General features: G+C 34.9%; 1 protein-coding gene across 1 annotated transcript in view; it reads right to left on the bottom strand.

Annotated features, from left to right (window-relative positions):
• The window catches only part of LOC150100671 (uncharacterized), a 107,443-nt gene extending 88,515 nt beyond the window's left edge, over window positions 1-18,928 (bottom strand). Inside the window, exon 1 of the mRNA XM_090402002.1 lies at window positions 18,837-18,928. The gene's annotated coding sequence lies outside the window, so the exon portion shown is untranslated. The remainder of the gene's footprint in view (window positions 1-18,836) is intronic.
• Window positions 18,929-20,679: the final 1,751 nt, after the last annotated feature.

The following is a 20,679-nucleotide window of genomic DNA, read 5'->3' as shown; positions in this document are numbered from 1 at the left end:
GTCATAATAAAGTATCATGGGTCCTGACAATGATACTCAACAAAGTGATTGTAAGTGATATCCCTTATGACTGGAACTTGTCATATATTTCATCCATCTATATGAAGAGCAGTAAGAAAGATGCTAAAAATTAAAGAAATAAGCGTCACATGATTTGGTAGCAGAACATTTAGTGAAATCATGAGGAACAGAATTAATTCAAAATATCAGTAATATCAGAAGAGTGGTTTTATAGCAGGAAGCTCTTGCATTGGATAATATATTTTCCTTATGACAAATATCCAAAAAAATGGTTGCTAAGAATAAAGAACCTATTTGAATTTTGTAGATTTGGAGAAAGCTTATGATACTGTCCCAAGGAAGACAATGTGGTAGGCACTGAAGAGAGCAGGAACAGATGAACTGTAGAAATGGTGCAGAAAATGTACAAGAGATCCAGCTTTACTATAAAAACTGGTAACATAGGAATTTAATACTAGCAAGGGGCTCGAGAAGGGGTGCTATAGGTCACCAACATTAAGATCTACTTAGATGCTGCCTTGGAAGGGGACAGAATTCTCTTCTTTTCACTGATGATCAGATGAACCTTGCACAGAACTGGATGTGGAATATCAGACAAGAAAATGTTGAAATATCAGATGAAAAAACTGGATACATGAAAAACCAAGTACCTAATAGATGGAGATAATAGTGCAACAAATCTTAAGTTAGAGGTGGGAACCATAAAATCAATGGATGCCTTCGAGTATCTGAGCTCAATAACAGATAAGCCCAGCCTATGTGTGGTAAAGAGACAGCATTTTGAATAGGAGAGGCATGGGTGGCTATTAGAGCCGTAAATGGTATTTTATAGAGTAGTAAGATCAAGAAGTTGTATTAGGTGATTATAGGGTATAATGATACATGGATGAGAGTGTTTCAAGTTTTTTATACTTGGCTATAATTATATTAAAGATGTCAAGAAATTATATTATGGAATTATGGTACAGAAGGAACGAGAATGAAAGAGAGGACGAATGGAAAAAGCATAAAAGTGCAAGAAACTGGGAGAAAAGAGATAGTACTGTACAAGGATTCAATGACAAGAGGTATACCTCATGCTTCATTAAGTATACTTAATGAAACAAATACATTAATTGTTTTGGCAGACAAATTTAAAAGGTGAGAAATATGCAATGAGAGAAGATATGAAAGAGTTAGTAGAAGAAACAAAAATGAAGAGTAAGAAAGTAAATGAGTCTGCTGCCTTGGTATGATAGGACAGAATTGATATCTGGAGTGATGCCTATGAATTGCACTTAAATGGTTTTGGAGTTATGTGCTTGGATAAAATGTTGTTCAGTAAGAGTTTTGGAAGTGCATAACCAGGGAACTAGAGATAGGTGGGGAAGCAATCAAGCATATGTCTAGCCACCCCTGGGACAAATGAGAGTGAGTGCAAAAATGCCTGTGCAGAAACAGCCACCCCTAGGACAGATAAGTATGAGTGCAGGAATGATTGTGTAGTTTCCCAGGTTTGAATCGAAATGGGTAGATAATGACATTATGTAAGGGTAACTGTGGGCTTAACCAAAGTATCAGAAATAAAGGAGAGAAGTGTTTGGCACTGATCAGCGCAACTTGGCCAAAAATTATTGGCATCAATGAGACCTGGTTGTCCTAGAATGATGTTGTTACAGGGAAAGAATGCAATGAATTTGTATTTTCAGAGAAGACAGAGGAAATAGGGCAGGAGGAGAGGGTATTATCAATGATAGCTGAAGAACTTCAACCAACAAAATAAAAATTAAGGAAGATTGTATATTTGATGAAAATGGTTCATTTGAAGCTGTCTGGTATGAGAATAGAGGCCAACAGGACAAAATATATTGTTGGTTGCTGCTATAGACCTGGGGGTCCAGAAGAAAATGTGGACTACATGCATCAGCAGATTAACACAATAAGTGCAGGCCAAGCAACTGTTATGAAGACTTCAACAGATTGGAGGAAGGAGAAATGGTATGGCAAAATGGAAGTGGAATTTATGCAGTTGTTAAGGGACAATTACCTGAAACAGCATGTAAAGAAAGAGACCAGGAGTTTGAGAGAGTGCTGGGTCAGGTAATGGCATCAGAAGATCTATCTATATCTATAACTACAATAGCAACTCTTTCTCCGATCAGGGAAAGTGACCCTGCTACTTGGGAGGATAGCTCAAACATGTGGAAATTTAAATCAAGGGTTTATGTGGAACTACAAAGCTGGCGATTATGACAAACTTAGGGGGCAACTTGAAGCAGTGCCATGGCATAAAAAACTACATGGAATGAATGGCAGTGCATGCAGTGGCGTATTTAAGTATAGGCCCGGGCCTAGAGCGGCAAATTTTGAGGGGGTGGTGGAAATTTCCAGGCTCTCATTTTTGTAATTATAACATGTTCCTTATATGCCGTATCTACTCACAAGTAGAGAAATATTTTTCTTTTCCTCATTAAGTTTAGTCTGCAAGCATATTGGCATATAATCAGATTCTGCATAACTATACAGACCGAGACACGTGCACAGAAAGCTACTGTATTGTTGTCAGTAACTTGACACAAAGGCAATAGGGATCGCAGTCGGGAGAGACTGATGATAATTAATTTTGTGTCAGTATTATTCTTACTAACTGTAAGAACTTTTCCTTCTTAATTATTTCGAATTCAAATTAAGATTGTAAATTGTTATCTTCCTTCAACTCTTTAGTTCAGTATCCTGATATCTTTGTGGCAGTTAAGACGTGCTAAATCTGAAATTATTTTTAGAGTTTTCAGTGCTCTTGTCATATGTTGTCATCAGAGTGGAGGTAATACTGTTTTATTGTTTTGCTTTTAAAAAGTTATAAATTGTGTAAATCATTCTGATACTTCCTGCGTGTTTTAAATTACTATTTTAATTTTAAAACACGAGTGATGGTAGAAAGCGACGGTAGTAGTGGTAGTGAATATAAGAAGAAAAGAAAAGAAAAGGAAGCAAAAATTAACGAAGTAGTATCAAAGACAAGAAAACTGGACAGTTTTTTGTGTCAGTATCTGCTAATAGTAATTGTGATTTGGAAAAAGAACAAGAAGTGGTCAAGGAGATGGAAATTGAATCTGTTTCAAATGACGTGCCTACAACAAATCCCAGCAATTTGGCAGCACAGGTGATAGTGAGTAATGACCCAGCTGAATGGATTCTAAATGACGTAACGAGTATATGCAGTTAACGGGTTTCCACAAAATTTAGACAGTGATCTTTCCTTCCTTACAAAGTAAGACATGTTTCTAAGAAACTCATTGAGAGGAATCTGATTAACCGCAAAAAATAATAAGAGATTTTCTTGTTTACTCTCCTAGTACCAGAAAGATCTGTGCACCTTGTCGCCTTTTTGGTGGAGAGGGAGCTGATGATAGTCGCTTTGTTAGTGGATTTAATGACTAGAAAAATGCAGAAGCACTAGTGAGTCATCACGAGAAAGCAACTAGTCGCATGAACTGTCTGATAGCTCTAAAACAAAGAGCAAATCTTACAAGGAGAATTGACTTACAAATAACTCAGCAACTGGAAGAAGATATTAAGTACTGGAAGGTGGTGTTAAAATGAGTAGTTGCAATTGTAAAAACATTAGTCAGTAAAGAACTTGCTTTGAGGGGAAAGGATGATATTTTCGGTTCTGTGCATAATAGAAATGTAATGATATGTCAAGAGTTAATTAGTGAATTTGATCCCTTTCTTTCTGAGCACATTGCCAAAAGCGGGAAAAAAAGGAAAAGGTTTCGTTTCCTATCTTTCCTTTGCCACGTATGAGGAATTTATTTAAATAATGGGCAAGAAAGTAATCAAATTTATTGTGGAAGAACTTAAAATAGCTAAGTACTTTCCATAAGTGTTGACTCAACACTAGACTTGTCTCATGTTGATCAGCTTCATTGTACGATATGTGAAAGAACATGAAACTCCTGTCGAGCATTTCTTGCATTTCATTCCTAACGTAAGTCACAAATCTGAAGAGTTACAAGAGGCGGTTTTGACTTCACTAAATGAGCTTGGAATTGATGTAGCAAATTGCAGAGGACAGGCTATGATAATGCTAGTTACATGTCAGGCAAGTAGTACACAGGACTGCAAGCAAGAATTCTTGAAATAAATCCATTTGCAGAATTCACATCGTGTGCTGGACATTCTCTGTCTCTAATTGGTATACTTGTGCTGCCGAATCCTGTCTGTACTCTTCCGCATTTTTTAATGTCCTTCAGAAACTACGTATTTTTCACATCTTCAACATATCAGTGGATGTGTTCTAAGAAGCATCTGGAAACTTCTGCAAAAGTAATCAAACATTGTTCGCCTACTTGTTGGTCAGCTTGTGATGATGCCTGTCGGAGTCTTCATGAGGGATGGAAGGAAATAATTTCCACTTTGTCCGATATTGAAAATGACACCACTCAGAAGAAAGTTACATGATGTGAAGCAAGTGCAAGTAGGATTCTACAGCAACTTCTGTCACTGGAGGTTAGGATCGTGACCTGCCTATGGGGCGATATGCTCATAAGAATGGATGCCACAAGTAGGAAATTACAAAGCGTAAACACTGATATAGGAACTGTGTGCGAACTGTATGGATCCCTCAAAGAATATTTCAAAGAACTAGAGTTACTCTATGAATCCTATGAAGAACAGCGCAAGAAACTTAGTGGAGTCGACTTGTATGAGGAAGAGAAAAAGAGGAAGAAAAAGCCCACCAGGTTTTTTGACGACAGCACAGATGAAAGTAACGAAAATGAAGACGAGTACAATCCATCAGTCAGTTTCAAAACTGATAACTATGATACAATTCTGCAGTCTCTCATTCAAAATGAATCGAAGAAAAGTGTATGAAAACCTCTCGAAGGAGTTCTGGTTTCTCACAACAATGCATGTGATATGTGAAAGGATGTCATAAAAGGGGCAAAAAAACTTCAAGAACACTTTTCAACTGATATTGAACCTGAATTTGTAAACGAATGTCTGAACTTCAGAGCGCACCTGAAATGAAGTGGCCTAGAAATAAATACATTCCTACAACTTTCACAGAAAATTCGACAGGAAAACCTACAGTGTATATATCCCAATCTGGACACTGCTGTTACGATTCTTCTGTGTAAGATGGCAACAAATTGCTCAGCTGAACGATCGTTTTCTGCCCTCAAAAGGTTGAAGAACTACCATAGAACAACTATGACAGAAGAAAGGCCCAGCAACTTGGCAGTTCTACAAATTGAGTGCGATAGTACAAGGGCACTGGACTACGAGGACTTGATAAATACCTTTGCAGAGCGAGCGGCAAGACGTAGAATATTCTAGAACATTTTGGGTGAATCATAATATATACACTGTATATATATTTATGTAACTAATTTACGATATAAATAGGTATGCGTGTAAATCAACATGTTCATTAAATATGAGGGGAGGCACTTTCTGCGGGCCTAGGGGCGGGAAATATCTAAATATGCCACTGAGTGCATGGGAAGCAGTCAAGGATTGTTTGAGCGAGGCAGTATGAGAGTAAATTCCCTGGGTCAGGAGGATAAAGAGTAGGGATTAAGTGGATGACTAGCAAATATAAAGCAGGAGCTGGGGGGGAAAAACTGTGGAAGGAATATAAACAACAAAGTGATCAGCATGCCCACGAGCAATATAAAGCATAAGCAAGAAGGGTAACTAATATTATTATTACATGACCTCCAGGGAGGGCGCCTACTCTACAACTCTCTATCTCCACTAACTACAATGAACCACAACTACCATCATCTACACCAATGCTACCACTAGTATTTTCACAAACAATCGCAAACATCCATGCCCATGGTGGGATTCGAACCCGCAGCCTCTTGACTGAAGAGCGGACATGCTAACCACTCGGTCAGCCAAGCTGGCATATGGTAGAAGACTAAATCAGAGTGAGAGAAAATTAGCTAAGCAGGCCAAAGTAAATCCAAAAGAATTTTTTGCTACATAGCAAGAGAAAAATTCATTATGGAAAGATAACTTCACTCAGTGTTGATGGTAGGAAAGTGACAGAAGCAAAAAAAAAAAGGTTAAGTTACTAAGTGATTATTTTGCAAGGGTATGTCATCCAGGTGGTGACTTTACAGTTACTGAGGTGACAGAGACTGATGTGCTAAGAGAATGTGTAAGTGAATTATCAGTGCCTCAGATTTTAAGATAGGAAGGCTAAATGGTTCCATTATATAAAGATGACTCCAAAACAGAAGTAACAAAGTACAGACCAATTAATAGCTCTGGAGTGGTGGTTAAAGTGTTGAAAAAGTTGGTGAAAAGTAAAATTCAGGAATGGGTGGATAGGAATTGCTGGACTTGAAAAGGCATTTGATGGAATATTCCATGGAAAAATATCACACAACAGTGTTCTCCTCAGAAATTTTTACCCAGCCAGGCGTACAAAAATTTTGAATGTTTAAAGATTAAGACCCTTTTTCATAACAAAGTCTTATTTTCTCAGTAAGTAATGAAAAACCTTGCAATGCTCACAGCTTAAAATTATACATTAATTCTTCTCTTCTTCTTAGAAGCCCAGTTGTCAGCAGCTTTTTCGTAATTAAAATCTGTTGGATCTGGTCCCTCCAGTGAAATCAGCATCAGATTATTTAGAGCATTCTGACTGATGCGATTCCTCATACAGGATTTTATCGTTTTTAATGCAGATAATCCCCTTTCAATTCAGCTGTGCTCACAGGTATGGCCAGTCCAACAGCGGCTAGTTTTGCTAAATTTGGAAAAGACTCTAAGACTCTTTGAGCTCAGATGTTATTGCTAATTTCAGCAGTATTTGTCTTGGATCTAGATTTTTGTATGACTGTCCATTAATCATTTTTGATGCAACTGCCCATTCTAGTTTAGTACTTTCATAGTTTAAAACTTCAGGACTTCCATTTCTAGAATAATAATCAGAAAGAATCTCAGAAGCCTCACGTTGATCATGACTTTCTGCATTGAAAAGTCTTGAAAAGAAGGAAATGATTGGCATATCTGGAAATCTTGCTTCTAGGTGTTTAATAACCGTGCCTATGTATTTATCATATATTGTAGTCTTAAACGTAATAACATTAGAATCTGAATAATCAATGTGAAGGTCTGACCATTCACGTGAAAGATGCTGATTAAGATTTTGAAAATGATTGCCAGGAGTGTCTTTCAATTCCATGATGTATAGTTTTCTGGCTTCTAAGACTGGCTCTATTTCAGTTAAGTCAACATCAAAATTATGTCTCTTTCATAAAAGATCTTCTTTGCAACCGATACTGTTGTATTCGAGATCCTGATTTTTGTCTTCTTTTGCATATGGATTGGTGTGCATCAAAGTGCTCTCAAAATCGGCTTGCAATGCAAGAAATTGAGCTGGTCTCATGAGTATAGAGACTCTCCAGTTCGATTTCTCATCACTATTTAAAAATGTCTTAAATTATTTTTCCATTCTTGCTCATTATTTAGCCATGTCAATTCACAACATTAATTAGCCGGGTGATCAGTAAAATCAGTCGGGCAGTTTGCCCATTCAAAAGGTCCTGGGGAGAACATAGCATAAGCTGGAGCAAATGGGAAATGATTGGAGGCTAGTGGCATGAATAGGCAGATGGCTGACAGAAAGACATTAGAGGGGTGGTATATGGTGGAGCGCAATCAAGGTGAATGAGGATAACTAGTGGAGTGTCCAAATGCTCTGTACAAACACCAATACTTTTTATGCACATTAATGATATAGTGGAAGATTTGAAGGGGAACCTTCAGTTGTTTGCTGATGTTGCAAAATTAGGAAGGCCAATAGTTGATAAAGGTGATGTAGATATCTTGCAAGATGATTTAAATAGATTGGCAGTGTGGACAAAGCACAATGGTTGTCAATTTAATGTTGTAAAATGTACTTAGAATGAAAAAATTACATACTTTGTATCATATTAATGGTATTAGTTTACAGAAAATGGATGGAGCTAGGGATCTGGGATAATGATAGATGGAGATTGATTTGAAATTCAGAGGATATATTGTAAGAGTTGCAAAATAGCTCAGATGATTGCGTGGATGATGAAGAACACATTGTCAAGTAAAGATAGGGAAGTTATCTACTGTGCACACATTTGGTCACCTGTGTTTCTTGGAGATCAGGAGGTGGTGGAGAGGATTTAGAGATGAGCAACCAAGCTGGTGACAGGGCTGTGGAATGTTCTCTATAAGGACAGACTGAAGGTGTGTGGGTTGCAGAGTTTAGCTGGCAGGCAAAGAAGAGGGGATATGATAGAAACTTATAAGTTACTGAAGGGATTCCATAAGATTAACACAAAATAAATTTTTCAATACATGGGGAGTAGGGAGGAAACAAGAGATGGCACTTTGCAGTTGTCTAAGAGTGTGGTTAGCAAGGGTGTAAGAACTAGGTTCTTGGAGAGTGATAAATGAATGGAATGGATTGCCAGAGGTGGTTGTGAGCACCCCAACAGTGAATAGGATTAAGGAGATATATGATAGGTATTGTGATAATGGATAGAGAAGTCTGTAAGCATGACAGATTTTTTTGAAGTTATAATCAGACATGTTCATTACCACTGCTGCATCTCCCTTATCACCCCATAAAAATAATATTGTTTTCATTTAGATTTATTTAGGATTTTAACATTAACTGCTTTCTTTATTTCTTCCATATATATATATATAAAAAATGATGAAGTAGCCATGTTATATTCAAAAAAGTGGTCAGTTTTAATTATTTCTAGTGTTATTTAATGGCTAATTAAAAGAAGCCCATCCTAATTAGAATTTTTTTTTGTCATAAAATACAGTTTTAAAAAATGCATTGTCCTGAGGGAAATGTTAAGCATCAAAATTAAACAATTTAAGAAACCTTCTCTCTTAAATTGTTTCATTTTTTTCAAGAGATACAGAAAACCATATAATTCCTAAGTTTTTATTAATTAAATATCACTCCCCCCCCCACCAAAAAAAAAAAAAAAAAACTAAGCTAAATGGATGTATTAGAAAACTTCCTTGGCTCTTCTTCATAAACACATTCCACTAGATTTGCTGTTGACAGATTAGATTAAATGTGTCAATCTGCACTGCTTTCTCACAAATAAAACAGTACTTATGAACTAGTCCAGTGGCGTTCACCCTTTTTTACTACACGAGCTACTTTTCTATAAAAAGTTATTTGGCGATCTACTCTCTTATATAGATCACGTTCCCCCAACCTGATAATGCACAAATAAACAACTAAAAAAAAAAAAAATACTAAACTAAAAATTTTATTTGTGCATTTAAAAAATTTATTTATCACTTTTAATTATTTTAATATAAAAAACAAAACAAAAAACAAATATGTTGGAATAAAATATTTATTTCTCTATTTTGGAAAACCAAAGTTAGAAAAAACAACAGCTTGATTACAAACTCACAAGTTACAGGAAATGCTAGTTGATTAAAAAAAAAAAAAGTTAACGTGAAATTTGGCATTGTTTGGACCTCGCAATATTTTCATAGTCAAGTTGATATGAAGAAGTGGCCAATCACAGACAATCATCCAAATGATCATTTGTAATCTGGTTTCTTAATTGATTTTTTATGACGGTCATATTTGAAAAAGCGAATTCTGACAAATATGTTGATCCGAAACAAGACAGAATTTTTTGCGCAATATCGGTTAATATTGGGAATTTTTCATGTGCATACTTCCAAATGACTTCATTGTTTATTGATTTTAAATGTAAACTATTTTGAATGTTTATTATCTCAAGTTCTACTTTAGCTTGGTTTAGATCAAACAGCCCACTAATTTCATTTGAAATTTCTGTGATGTTCAAGTTTTCTTGAAATGGATTATTGATAAAAGATACAATCATTTCAGTTTTATTAAAATCTTGAATTTATTTCTTCCTCAACGAATCATTTCTTGATTTTGTTCAAAAAATTTTACTAATATGGGAGATGTCTAAATTCGCAGTCATTTATATTTTTCTTTAATAAAAGAAAGTATTGCTGGAAAGTTTTCATTGAATCTTAACATGTCAAATAAATTTTTATCTCTACCTTATAACTCTAAATTTAAATTGCTTAATTTCATACAGAAATCTACTAAAAATGATAAGTGTAACAACCATCTTTTATCACTCAATTGTGGATAAATACCTCCTTTTTCATCAAGAAAATTTTTTATGTCGTTAATTAATACAAGAAATCTTCTTAAAAACTGACTTCTGCTGAGCCAGCGAACATTACTGTACGACAGAAGTTCCCTATCATCATCTGCCTGTAATTTAAATAACTGCCGTTGCAGGGCTTTTCCTCAAACAGAATTTACAATTTTAAATGTAATATCTAAAACATCTTTTGTGTTTAATCTTTTACTACACAGTACTTGTTGGTGAATAATACAGTGGTACATTATAAAATCTGGATATCTGTCAGAATTTTTACATAATGAAATGAAGCCTGATTTATTATCTATCATTGCAGGAGCACCATCAGTAGTAATAGACACAAGTTTAAAAAGCGGAAGTTCGTGTTGTTTCACAAATTCATCAAATGCCGAAAAAATGTCTTCACCCCTACTCCTTCCCAATAATGGTATAATTTTCAAAAGTTCTTCTTTACTTGAATAATCTTGAAATACCATTAACTGAGCAATATCAGTGAAGTCATTTGATTCATCAAATTGTAATGAAAATGCAAGATACAGGTGAATGTCTGACATTAACCTGCCTGGAAACTTTTCTCTGGCAATTGGAACTCTTCCTTTCGGCAATTTGAAACTTTGCCTGCCGCCTAGAAGTAGTCTCTCTCTAGCGACGTCTCGAACTGAAAAGCTCCTTTCTGGAAGTGGGAAACTCCTCTCTCAAGCAACGTGGATCCGGGCAGTCTCTCCGACAGCAACTCTGGACTGGGCGGCCTCCTCTCTAACAGCAATTCTGGAACCGGGACCCCTTCTGCTTGCTTCAGTCCCTTTTTATTACACCTCCTCTGAGACCTCACATGAAGTCTGGCAATCCCCAAAGAATTGGTATGAGTCTTTCATCTTAAGTTTCAAGTTTGGCACGCCTTTTGTTCTCCTCCGCTTTCTTTTGATTGTAAGTTGCCGGCCATCGGAAAGTTGTTTGAACTCTTTCTGATTGACTTCAGAGATGTTTACACTTAGAGCCTAGAAGCGTTTCTCATACATACAAGTTTCAATAACAATCTTTCTAATGTCGCCATGTACAGTTTCGGCGACAAAATACTGCATTTGTTTTTAACACTCTAACATATTCTTATTAAAGCAGTATATACAGTTAGCTTCAAAAGAGTTATTTACAAAAACATCTACTTAATAGTTATGTTATTTACAAAAACATAACTATTAATATAATTAAGGGCTATTGTAGCCTGTTTTTGTTTAGGAGTGTCCCTTATTTTAATACATTGGCTAACATAACTCAAAAAGGGGTGTGTGTGTGTGTGTGTGTATATATATATATATATATATATTTTTTTTTTTTTTAGGGCATTATGGGCAAGTATAGAAGGCAATTATGGCAGATAAAAAAATGTGGAAAAATTTGTACATACCTTGTTTTTGGTTTAATGATGCCTTCTAAATCCAAGCTCCTGCTGAAGGCTGTTTATAAATGAGGGAGGGGGATTACTATTAATAATATATATATAAATATATATATATATTATTTTGTTGTGGGCGGAGGGAGAGGGGGGAACAAAGGGAAAGGGTATCCTTATGTGGAAACTGGAACAGGGGTTGACGGGGTGTGGACCGTTTCGGTTATCGTCGGAACTTTGTGGGAATGACTGTAGGGCTATGTCAAGGCTGCAAGTTCTTGCAGCCTTGACATAGCCAATGTATTAAAATAAGGGACACTCCTAAACAAAAACAGGCTACAATATCCGTTAATTATATTAATAGTGTTTAAGAGGAGTAACATGGGAATTTCCCAGAAACTATACTTAATACAAACTATACTGAGACAAACAAAGTTTTTTTTTTTTTTTTATAATATTCACATGGGACTTAACCTAAGTAAAAAATCAATGTAAAAACTCGATTGTAGCTCAAATATTTAATATTTAAGCTACAATCGAGTTTTTACACTTTGCTTATGATCGTATTCACTCAGCTCGCTGTTTAACTTCCACTGATCCAAATTAATTCATTTACCTGACTTATAAGAAAATTACTGATTTGACATTTTTAATGAAAAATAAATAAACAACAGCAATACACTTAAAGTGAATTAAAAATAATACAAAATAATGAAAAATAAAATATGTTTTCAGTTTTAATTAAATTTGTAAGTAAGGAGGAATACACAAGAGATCGACCAAAAATCGCTCCGCAGTCGACTGCGATCGACGGGTTGAACACCCCTTAACTAGTCCAATAATATTATTGGACTAGTTAATAGTATATTGACCATTATTTCAATGCATTTATCTCTCTGTGCAAACTGTCTAAAGAAAAAATTTGATTATTAATACAACTTGCAATACAAAATAAATATTCCTATGGAGTGCAGTCAACCTACACTCAATGGACAAAACATTAGAGACAGGGATGATGAGAAGTTGACAATGACATCCCCTGTGCAGAGTGAAACATACTCAAACTGAACGTAGACAGCCAAACATTGAGGCTTCCCAACAGTGTATCGCACTGTTGGGAAGCCCTAACTTAGTTACTTGGGTCTGGCTTCCATTGGTGAAACCTTGTTAAAAGTCAACTGGTCTGGGTAGTGATGCTTTCCATGTTTTTGCATTATGGGTTACTAAGGTAACTGATATGAGTCAGCCTTTATACAAAGTAGACTAGTCATAAAGTTACTTCATGTATATGCTTACTGTCTGGAAAGAGAATTAAAAGAAGAATATAATTTTCTGTCTAGTATAACATACGCTGTAATCAAGCAGAAAAACTTTTATATCACTGGATTATTCAAACATTGCTTCCATTCTAAATTCTTCAGGTGAGACAATGGTCTTTTATATACACAATAGTTTGACATGGGGGACTGAAGTGACATGAAAAATTTCTATTTAGTTTCCACAAATTATATAACCATTATCCAAACCAAGGTATTACAGTAACATAAGTTTGCACTAGGTGAAATGCATATAAAAAGATACCAAACTTGATTCCAGCTCTCGCTGTTTAAGTAAAACCAGAAAAATTGGTGCTGCTTATTATTTATTTATTTTTTACCATTATTTTAAATAAGCAATTTTCATGTTAGATGGTCCCTCAAAAGTAATTCTTTCTCTTTTAGTTCTTAAATTTTAGTCTAATTTTCATTCCTCAAATTATGAATAAAAAAGCAAAATATTTTTAGCTTTTTTTTGGGGGGGGAGGGGGGGATTTTAATAAAAATACAAAAAACTTTTTTGTATTTTTATTACATTAATTCTCTAATTTTACGTACACAAAATTTGAATAAAATTGAGAATAACAAAATGTACTGCTATATAGCAAGTAAAATTTTTCATTTTTCTATATGATGAAAGATTCTTCACACTTATCACAAGAAAAGTGCACAGGAAGTTCAAAAAATACCAATGGATCTTGTTACTATAAAGAATATTATACTTTTATACAACAGAAATGTTTTATAAATAAGCAATTTTTTATTCAAAGTTATATTAAAAACTGTTCATAGCACTAATTACATTTGTGTTACAATATGCTTGTACATAAATAATATTTCTGGTTTTCCTTGCTGGGTGCAAGAAAATGTTTTTCTCATTCTTTCTATCCTAATTCTTGATGTGGTGCATTTATTAAGTGCATACGTTCTTCCACCCAGTTTGCCTGCTTTACAGGGTGAAAAAAATCATGCCGCCAACACCGCCACATGAAATTGGCTAACTCCCCTTCATTTGAAAAGAAAAAAAAATGTGCATAAAAGGTTCTTTGCATCTCAGATGGAATTCAAAAATAAGGTTTTTTTGACTAAAAAGCAATATCAACACTGAGCAACAGACTCTTCTTTTGAACTGGAATAGCATATCAGTTAATATTAGCAGAATTTTTGGTATAGTACGCCAACTGTTTGTAGATCTCTGCTTGGCATTTTGCCAAGAATAGTCGATTCATGTTGAAGGGGACAAAGAAATGAAGGATGTACGAATTGGTCGCCAACATGCGAAATCACGTGCTTTCTTGTCTATCACTGTACTAGCTTAATTGTAGTAGCTTGATTTTTGTTGTCGCTTTCTTGCATTTTTTTAAATTATTGATTTGTATGATGGATCCAGTACAGTCAACAAGTTCTGTTGTTAAACGTTTCAGTAGCTCTTGCAAAAGAATATTGAATAATGTGCTGACATTCTGTGAAAAAGAATTGTTAAAAGGCAGTCTCCTTGTTCCCCTTTCTCAAGTCATAAAACGTGCAAGTGCAATTGCAGGCGTATCGGGGTCGACTGTTAAAAGAATTCGTATGGAATCAAAAGATGAAGGTAAGCCAAAATTTAAATCTCCTAAAAAAAAAAAAAAAGCGCCAGAGAAAGGAAAACCATCGAAACCGTAGCTTTGAATGATTTTGATGTACACGTTACAGACTATTCACGTGGTCGAGAAAAGAGTGCCAACTGTTCCGAAATTGATTCCTGTGCTTAAAGAAAAAATTAATTTTCCTTGGAAAAGAGAAACTTTAAGAAAAATACTTCATGAAATTGGATTTTGTTTTAAAAAGTCCCAGAATAAAAGGAAACTTATCATGGAGCAAAGTACATTGTTTTATCTAAAATGCAGTATTTGAGAGCAATACGATGTTTCAGGGAGGAGAAAAGACCAATTGTGTATCTAGATGAAACTTAGATTGATAGTAATTTAACTTATGGAAAATGTTGGCAGTCTAAAGAAGAATGTGGAGTGCTACAAACCGGAAATGCCTCGCAGCGCATAATAATTTTGTGTATGGGTGGAGAAATGGATTTTTTTTACCGAATTTCAAACTTACTATACAAAGCCAATTCAACTACTAGAGATCACCATGGGCAAATGAATTCTACAATCTTCGAAAAGTGGGGCAGAAGAAAAACTGATTCCAAACCTTCCTAAAAATGTTGTTGCTATAATTGATAATGCTTCATATCACTCTATTCGATTAAACAAAGTTCCAAATTGGTCTAATAAGAAGCAAGTTCTTATGGATTAGCTCTTTGCAAATAACATTTCTCATTCCCCAGATATGCGAAAAATTGAATTGCTTAATTTGGTCAAAAGAAACTCGTCCACAACTAAACTATTTAAATTCGACACGATGCTCAAAAAGCATGGATTTCTAGCTTTGAGGCTACCACCATATCATTGTGATATTAATGCTATTGAGTATGTTTGGGCAGAAGTGAAAAGTTTCATTTGCCATCACAACGTAACTGAGGATATTGACATGTCGAAACTATTTAAGCTTTCAGAACAGGCGATTGAAGGTATTATAGTTCAAAACTGGGGAAAATATTGCTCTCATGTCATCTCATTGGAAAATATGTATTGGGACGGAATTATCGAAGAATTATGCGAAAGAGTCACAACAAGTCAAACAATTAATCAGTTTAGGACATTAAAGTGTCTCAGTTCTCTCAACTATAAATTTAGAATATCTAAGTTCATTTGAAAAAAATTTCTGTTTTTCTGTATAATTATTTTTATTTTATAATAAACTTTCTTAAAAATAAATTTCGTTAAATTTTTATTTTATGCTATACCTTTTTTAAATTTTGTTAATACTCTACGTACATTTTTCCAACTGTTATACAAGCAAAATAGTTACACTTTAAAAACTACAATGTTTGTAAAAGAAAAGCTAAATTTTCCGACCTGTAATAATAAACAAACTCATCCCAGAAGACAGATTGATTACCCTATTATCGGAATTGATTCTCCTTTTTGGGAGATGTGCAGAAGTGTCAAAGGGGCTCTAATCTGTGGGCGAACTATACATGCCCTTTAGACCAAGAATCAAAACAGTTTTGATTATGTAGTAGAATAATTAGAGCTGCAAGGATTTTGAAAAAGATCTAGAGAATAGTATGGTAATGATAATGATAGAAGCGAGTACATATCTGCAGCACCTAAGATGATTGAAGGTGGAGTAGTGAAATACACATCATTCCTTCAATCTGATACAAATCCCTCTTGAGTTTGAGAGGGATCTGTATCAGATTAATGCACAGAAGATTTTTTAATGTCAGAACTTTAAGGTTCTAATCTTTTTTGTGAGACTGATTCAACAGAATAAACAATTCTTCAGTGCATAAAACATTTCAGGAATTATTTTTAAATGTATGTTGGGAAAAGGACCTGTAACTTAGTTAACAGCTTAGTCAAAGGGCAAAGGTTATGAGGCAAGTTGCACATGCTTTCTGACTGGTTACTTGTCTGGATGAAAAACTAGAGATACCAGGAAAGGGACCCTATCACCTCCATATCAGACTGACTAACCTTTATGAAACCTTATTTATGTTCCTCTCATATTACTATAGGTATCTTAGTTTAAATCATTTCTAATAAAGGGCTTTATCACTACTGACTGTATTATAAAGGCACACAAAGGAAGGGGGGGGGTTCACTCAAAAATGTGGTATTCTGTAGCAGAGATGAGGTATCTAGAGAGAGAGGATAAATGTCAGAAAGAAATCAAAGCATTTACTTTGAAAGGATCTGAGTTTGTCTGATAAGAGATGGCATATCATAGTTAAAAAAATATTAAAAAAAGGATTTTTTTTTTTTTAATGAGTATCAGAATTGGCAGGCAAACATGACACATACCAAATTACATTACACTGTATGGAAGTTTTATAAGGATGCTTTTAAGTGGCAGTGGTAGAAATTTTCTGAAAACTAAGTAAACGATTTTACTTAGTTTTCAGAAATTATTTTTTTTATTGTAAGAGTATTGTCAGAGTACTGTAATTGTATATTTATTACAATTAATAATAATTGTAATAAACACAATTACAATTATTACTAACTGGGTATCTATATGGAGCCCAAGACTCATTGCAGGGGACCCACTAATCAATTCACAATATACTGTCATACCTCTCAATCCCCCCCCCTTCATTGCAATGCATCAACTCACTGCAGAAGACCCAAAGTATCATTATTCATATAATACCTATCATACCTCTCCTTAAACTGATTTGTCGACAAAGCAGTCAACAACCTTTTTCCTCCTGCCACATAATGAAAATATTTCCTACATCCATATCAAAGAAATCTTTTAGCAATTATATGTTTCTATCATATCACCTATCTATCAACCAATTTTTGTAACTCGCACATCTCCAATCTATCATCATATGAAGCACCCCACACACCTGAATTCACCCACCTTTGAATCCTTCCGATTATTTCTGCATCCCTAAGAAAGCAACCTGGCAATCGAATTTGAGAACAGTAATCAAGAAGCAAATGTATCAGAGCTTTATAGAGAGTAACAGTGTCTTCTTTGTCACTACTAATCAGTATGTTTTTAAGCATCCAAGTGATCTACTGAACAATTCTACATATTTTTGCAACATGGCCTTTAAATTTCAGGTCCCTGTCGATCATAAATTCCCCTTCCCAGATACCTCACCTCATCATTTTCCAGAAGTGAAACTCATTAATATATGATATACAGATAGAAATCTTTTCAATTTAAAGTGTGTAACTCTGCATTTTCCCACACTGAAAACAAAACAATTATCCTTTGCCCATAATGTCAGCTTCATCATCATGCGTATCAAGGATTCAGGCCTAGCATGGCCTGTTCCGGCCTTAGAAGTCATCGTTGAATCGTTTAAGAGGACATCCTGGTTTTCTTTTTCCTAATGGCTTGTACTTTAAGGCTTGTTTTGGTAATCTTTCTGTTTTCATTCTTAATAGCTTACTAAAGGTAATCCTGAAGGATTGTTATATCTATTTACTATTGCCTTCCCCAAATTAGCATAATTAGAAAACAACTAAATATCACTCTGTAAACTACTTCCAATATTAACATAGAGAAAAAACACAATGGACTAAGAACTGGGCCTCACTCAGGGCAGACTGGGTCAGCTGTCAAAAAAAAAAAAAAAAAAGTTGCCTTTAGCAATGAACCATCAAACTCTATGGAAGTGGCAAGTAATAACTTTATCTGCAGCTATCTAATTGCATTCATTTTGCGTTTAAAAAAAATGACATCGGTAACTTATGCATATAAAACTTTGTGACACTCCGTGATTGAAACGAATTTCAGAAAATCCCCTCTCATGACTCCAAGAAGTACGACATCGTTTAAAGTAACCTCTGTGACTCCTAACAAGGCTGTGCTGTGTAACCCTGTTCTGATTCTGAAATGAAAAATGAAAAAAAAAAAAAATCCTAAAATGAAATAAAACTTAAAAGGCTTTATTTCACAGAGTAAACCATTCAAACTCCTGCATCCTTCAATCAAGTACAATTTCCCCATCTTTAAGAAAAATTCTCACCTTTCAGGTTCCAGCGTTGTAAGGACGATATTTGCATTAAAAACACTTATCAATAAGCATTTATTCAACAATACATGTATATGTATATATATATATATATATATATATATATATATATATATATATATATATCTAATTACGCAACAAGAACTAGTCAACTATAGTTGACTAGTTCTTGTTACATTTTACAAATGAGACAAGCAGGGCGTGCCTAAGGTGTAATAAATAATAATCGCTTTAATTAGGCAAAAACTTTCCAAGAAACGAATACGATGCCTTTCTTAATTCCAAATATTACTTTATGTAAGCTTTAGTTAAAAAAAAATTAAAAAGTAATATCAAAAATATACCTCCGTTTGAGGTCCACACAAATTTTGCATTCCTTCTCTAGCATCTGTCATAGTTGTTTGCACCACCGAAGTGCCTCCTCTTATTAGAAATGAGTATAGTGCGTAAATATATCTGAAAGGCAATTAATTCATCATATATAGTGATTCAAAAGATTCGTTTCATCTATTCAATATATTGAATGAAACTTCTACATCCCATAATTTACAGTGCTTAGATATTTTCACGAATGAGTTAAATTAAGAAACTATAAAAATAGTCATAGCAAAATTAATATCGCAATTTGCAGCAATTATTATTATTATTATTATTATTATGTGACACCTCTAGGGAGTCCAATGACTCATCAAGGGAGAGTGTGCCAACAGCAACGAACGATTGTTTCCTTCCAACTACTAACCGCGCTCAAACTTGCTTAACTTTTTGCTCAGCCATTAGTAGCAGAGGCTGTACCAATTGACCAACATTATAACATAACATGTTCAACCACGTGGAGGCTTGTGTAACCCTATTGAAATGGCGCTTGTTTACATAGGATTATCCCCCCCCTCGAAAATGTAATAGGTTCCATTTTAGCTTTTCTTCCGGGGATTACCGAGTTAGTCGATTTTTAGCATGGGCAAACAGCTATTTCCCTACTGGCAAATCGGGTTTTAAACCCTACATCTCAAAAATTGACAGTATAACTCCCACTTACAGAGAGCAATACCAGTGCTATGATTTAGATCCACAAGATGGCGATACCCTGATGTACTTTCCCTACTGAAAACTTGGCTTCATTGATTTGATAACTTCAGCTCACTATCAGTGAAGGCTGAAGGATGCAGACTGGCTACCACTTCTCTAAAAAGGTGAAGGCTAAAGGCGCTCTGCCTACTTCCTTTAGAGAATAAAGACATTAAAGGATTTATTATATTTATTCCTGTTTAATTACATGGACAAGGGGATTCTGGAGAGGTAATGTCCTCATACTGGTAGACTAAGTTCTGACACTCAGAGACCACAGTGTAAGATGGTATATCTTATAATGTTCCAGAAGCAAGCTCCCACCAATCTCTCTCACCAAGATTATCTTCACGGTGATAAACAACACCATGAAGATGAAGATAAACAATGATAAACTAGCGCATTAACTGTCCCAAAATTAAGGATATGAACTGAAAAACAAGAAGGAAACCTTTGACAAGAAAAATGATGTGCTGCACAAAAGGAAGTAAGGCCTCTCTTTTCACAACCAAGAGCATTACCTGCACTAACATCGTATACTAGGAGGTAAGACCGTTACTATGAGCAAGAGAACTGAAAAAAAAATAAAAGTCTCTAAGATTGGACATTGACATAGCTGGATCTGGAGGAAGGTAGGATGGAAATTAAAGATTTTTGGAGTGATGAATATCACTCAATATTCTCAGAAGGAAGGGAAGTAACCAGACCATAATGTTTAATAAAGCATAAAATAGTATACGTGTAACTGTATTAATTTCTGTTACAAATAAACTGGCCAGTTTTATCAGTCCAGGATTAGTTGACAATCGACCTCATCTTCAGGAAGAATGTGGTCCTAGATTTACCTGGGCCCAACAAATGCAACATAGGATAGAATTGCTACCGTTAAGTAAGCAGAAATGAGGGAGTGGTCGTAGTAGACTTCTTCGTGATTCAAATAAATGTATAAAGGAAAAAGTGAAGTCAGGAACTTTAGAGCTGGTATAAACAGGAGTGCTTGAGGGTATTAATGGGGGGTAGATAGTGTATTTTCACAAGAGATGAAAGGTTCGAGTTATAGCCACTTAAATATCAATCAGTTCAAGTTTCCCTTCCTCATTCATGTGTAAAAAGTAGTGT

The sequence above is a fragment of the Typopeltis vanoorti genome, chromosome 12 (assembly GCF_054136105.1).
Source record: "Typopeltis vanoorti isolate ZY-2024b chromosome 12, IOZ_Tvanoo_1.0, whole genome shotgun sequence".
NCBI lineage: Eukaryota > Metazoa > Arthropoda > Arachnida > Uropygi > Thelyphonidae > Typopeltis > Typopeltis vanoorti.
This window is presented reverse-complemented; position numbering and strand designations above follow the sequence as displayed.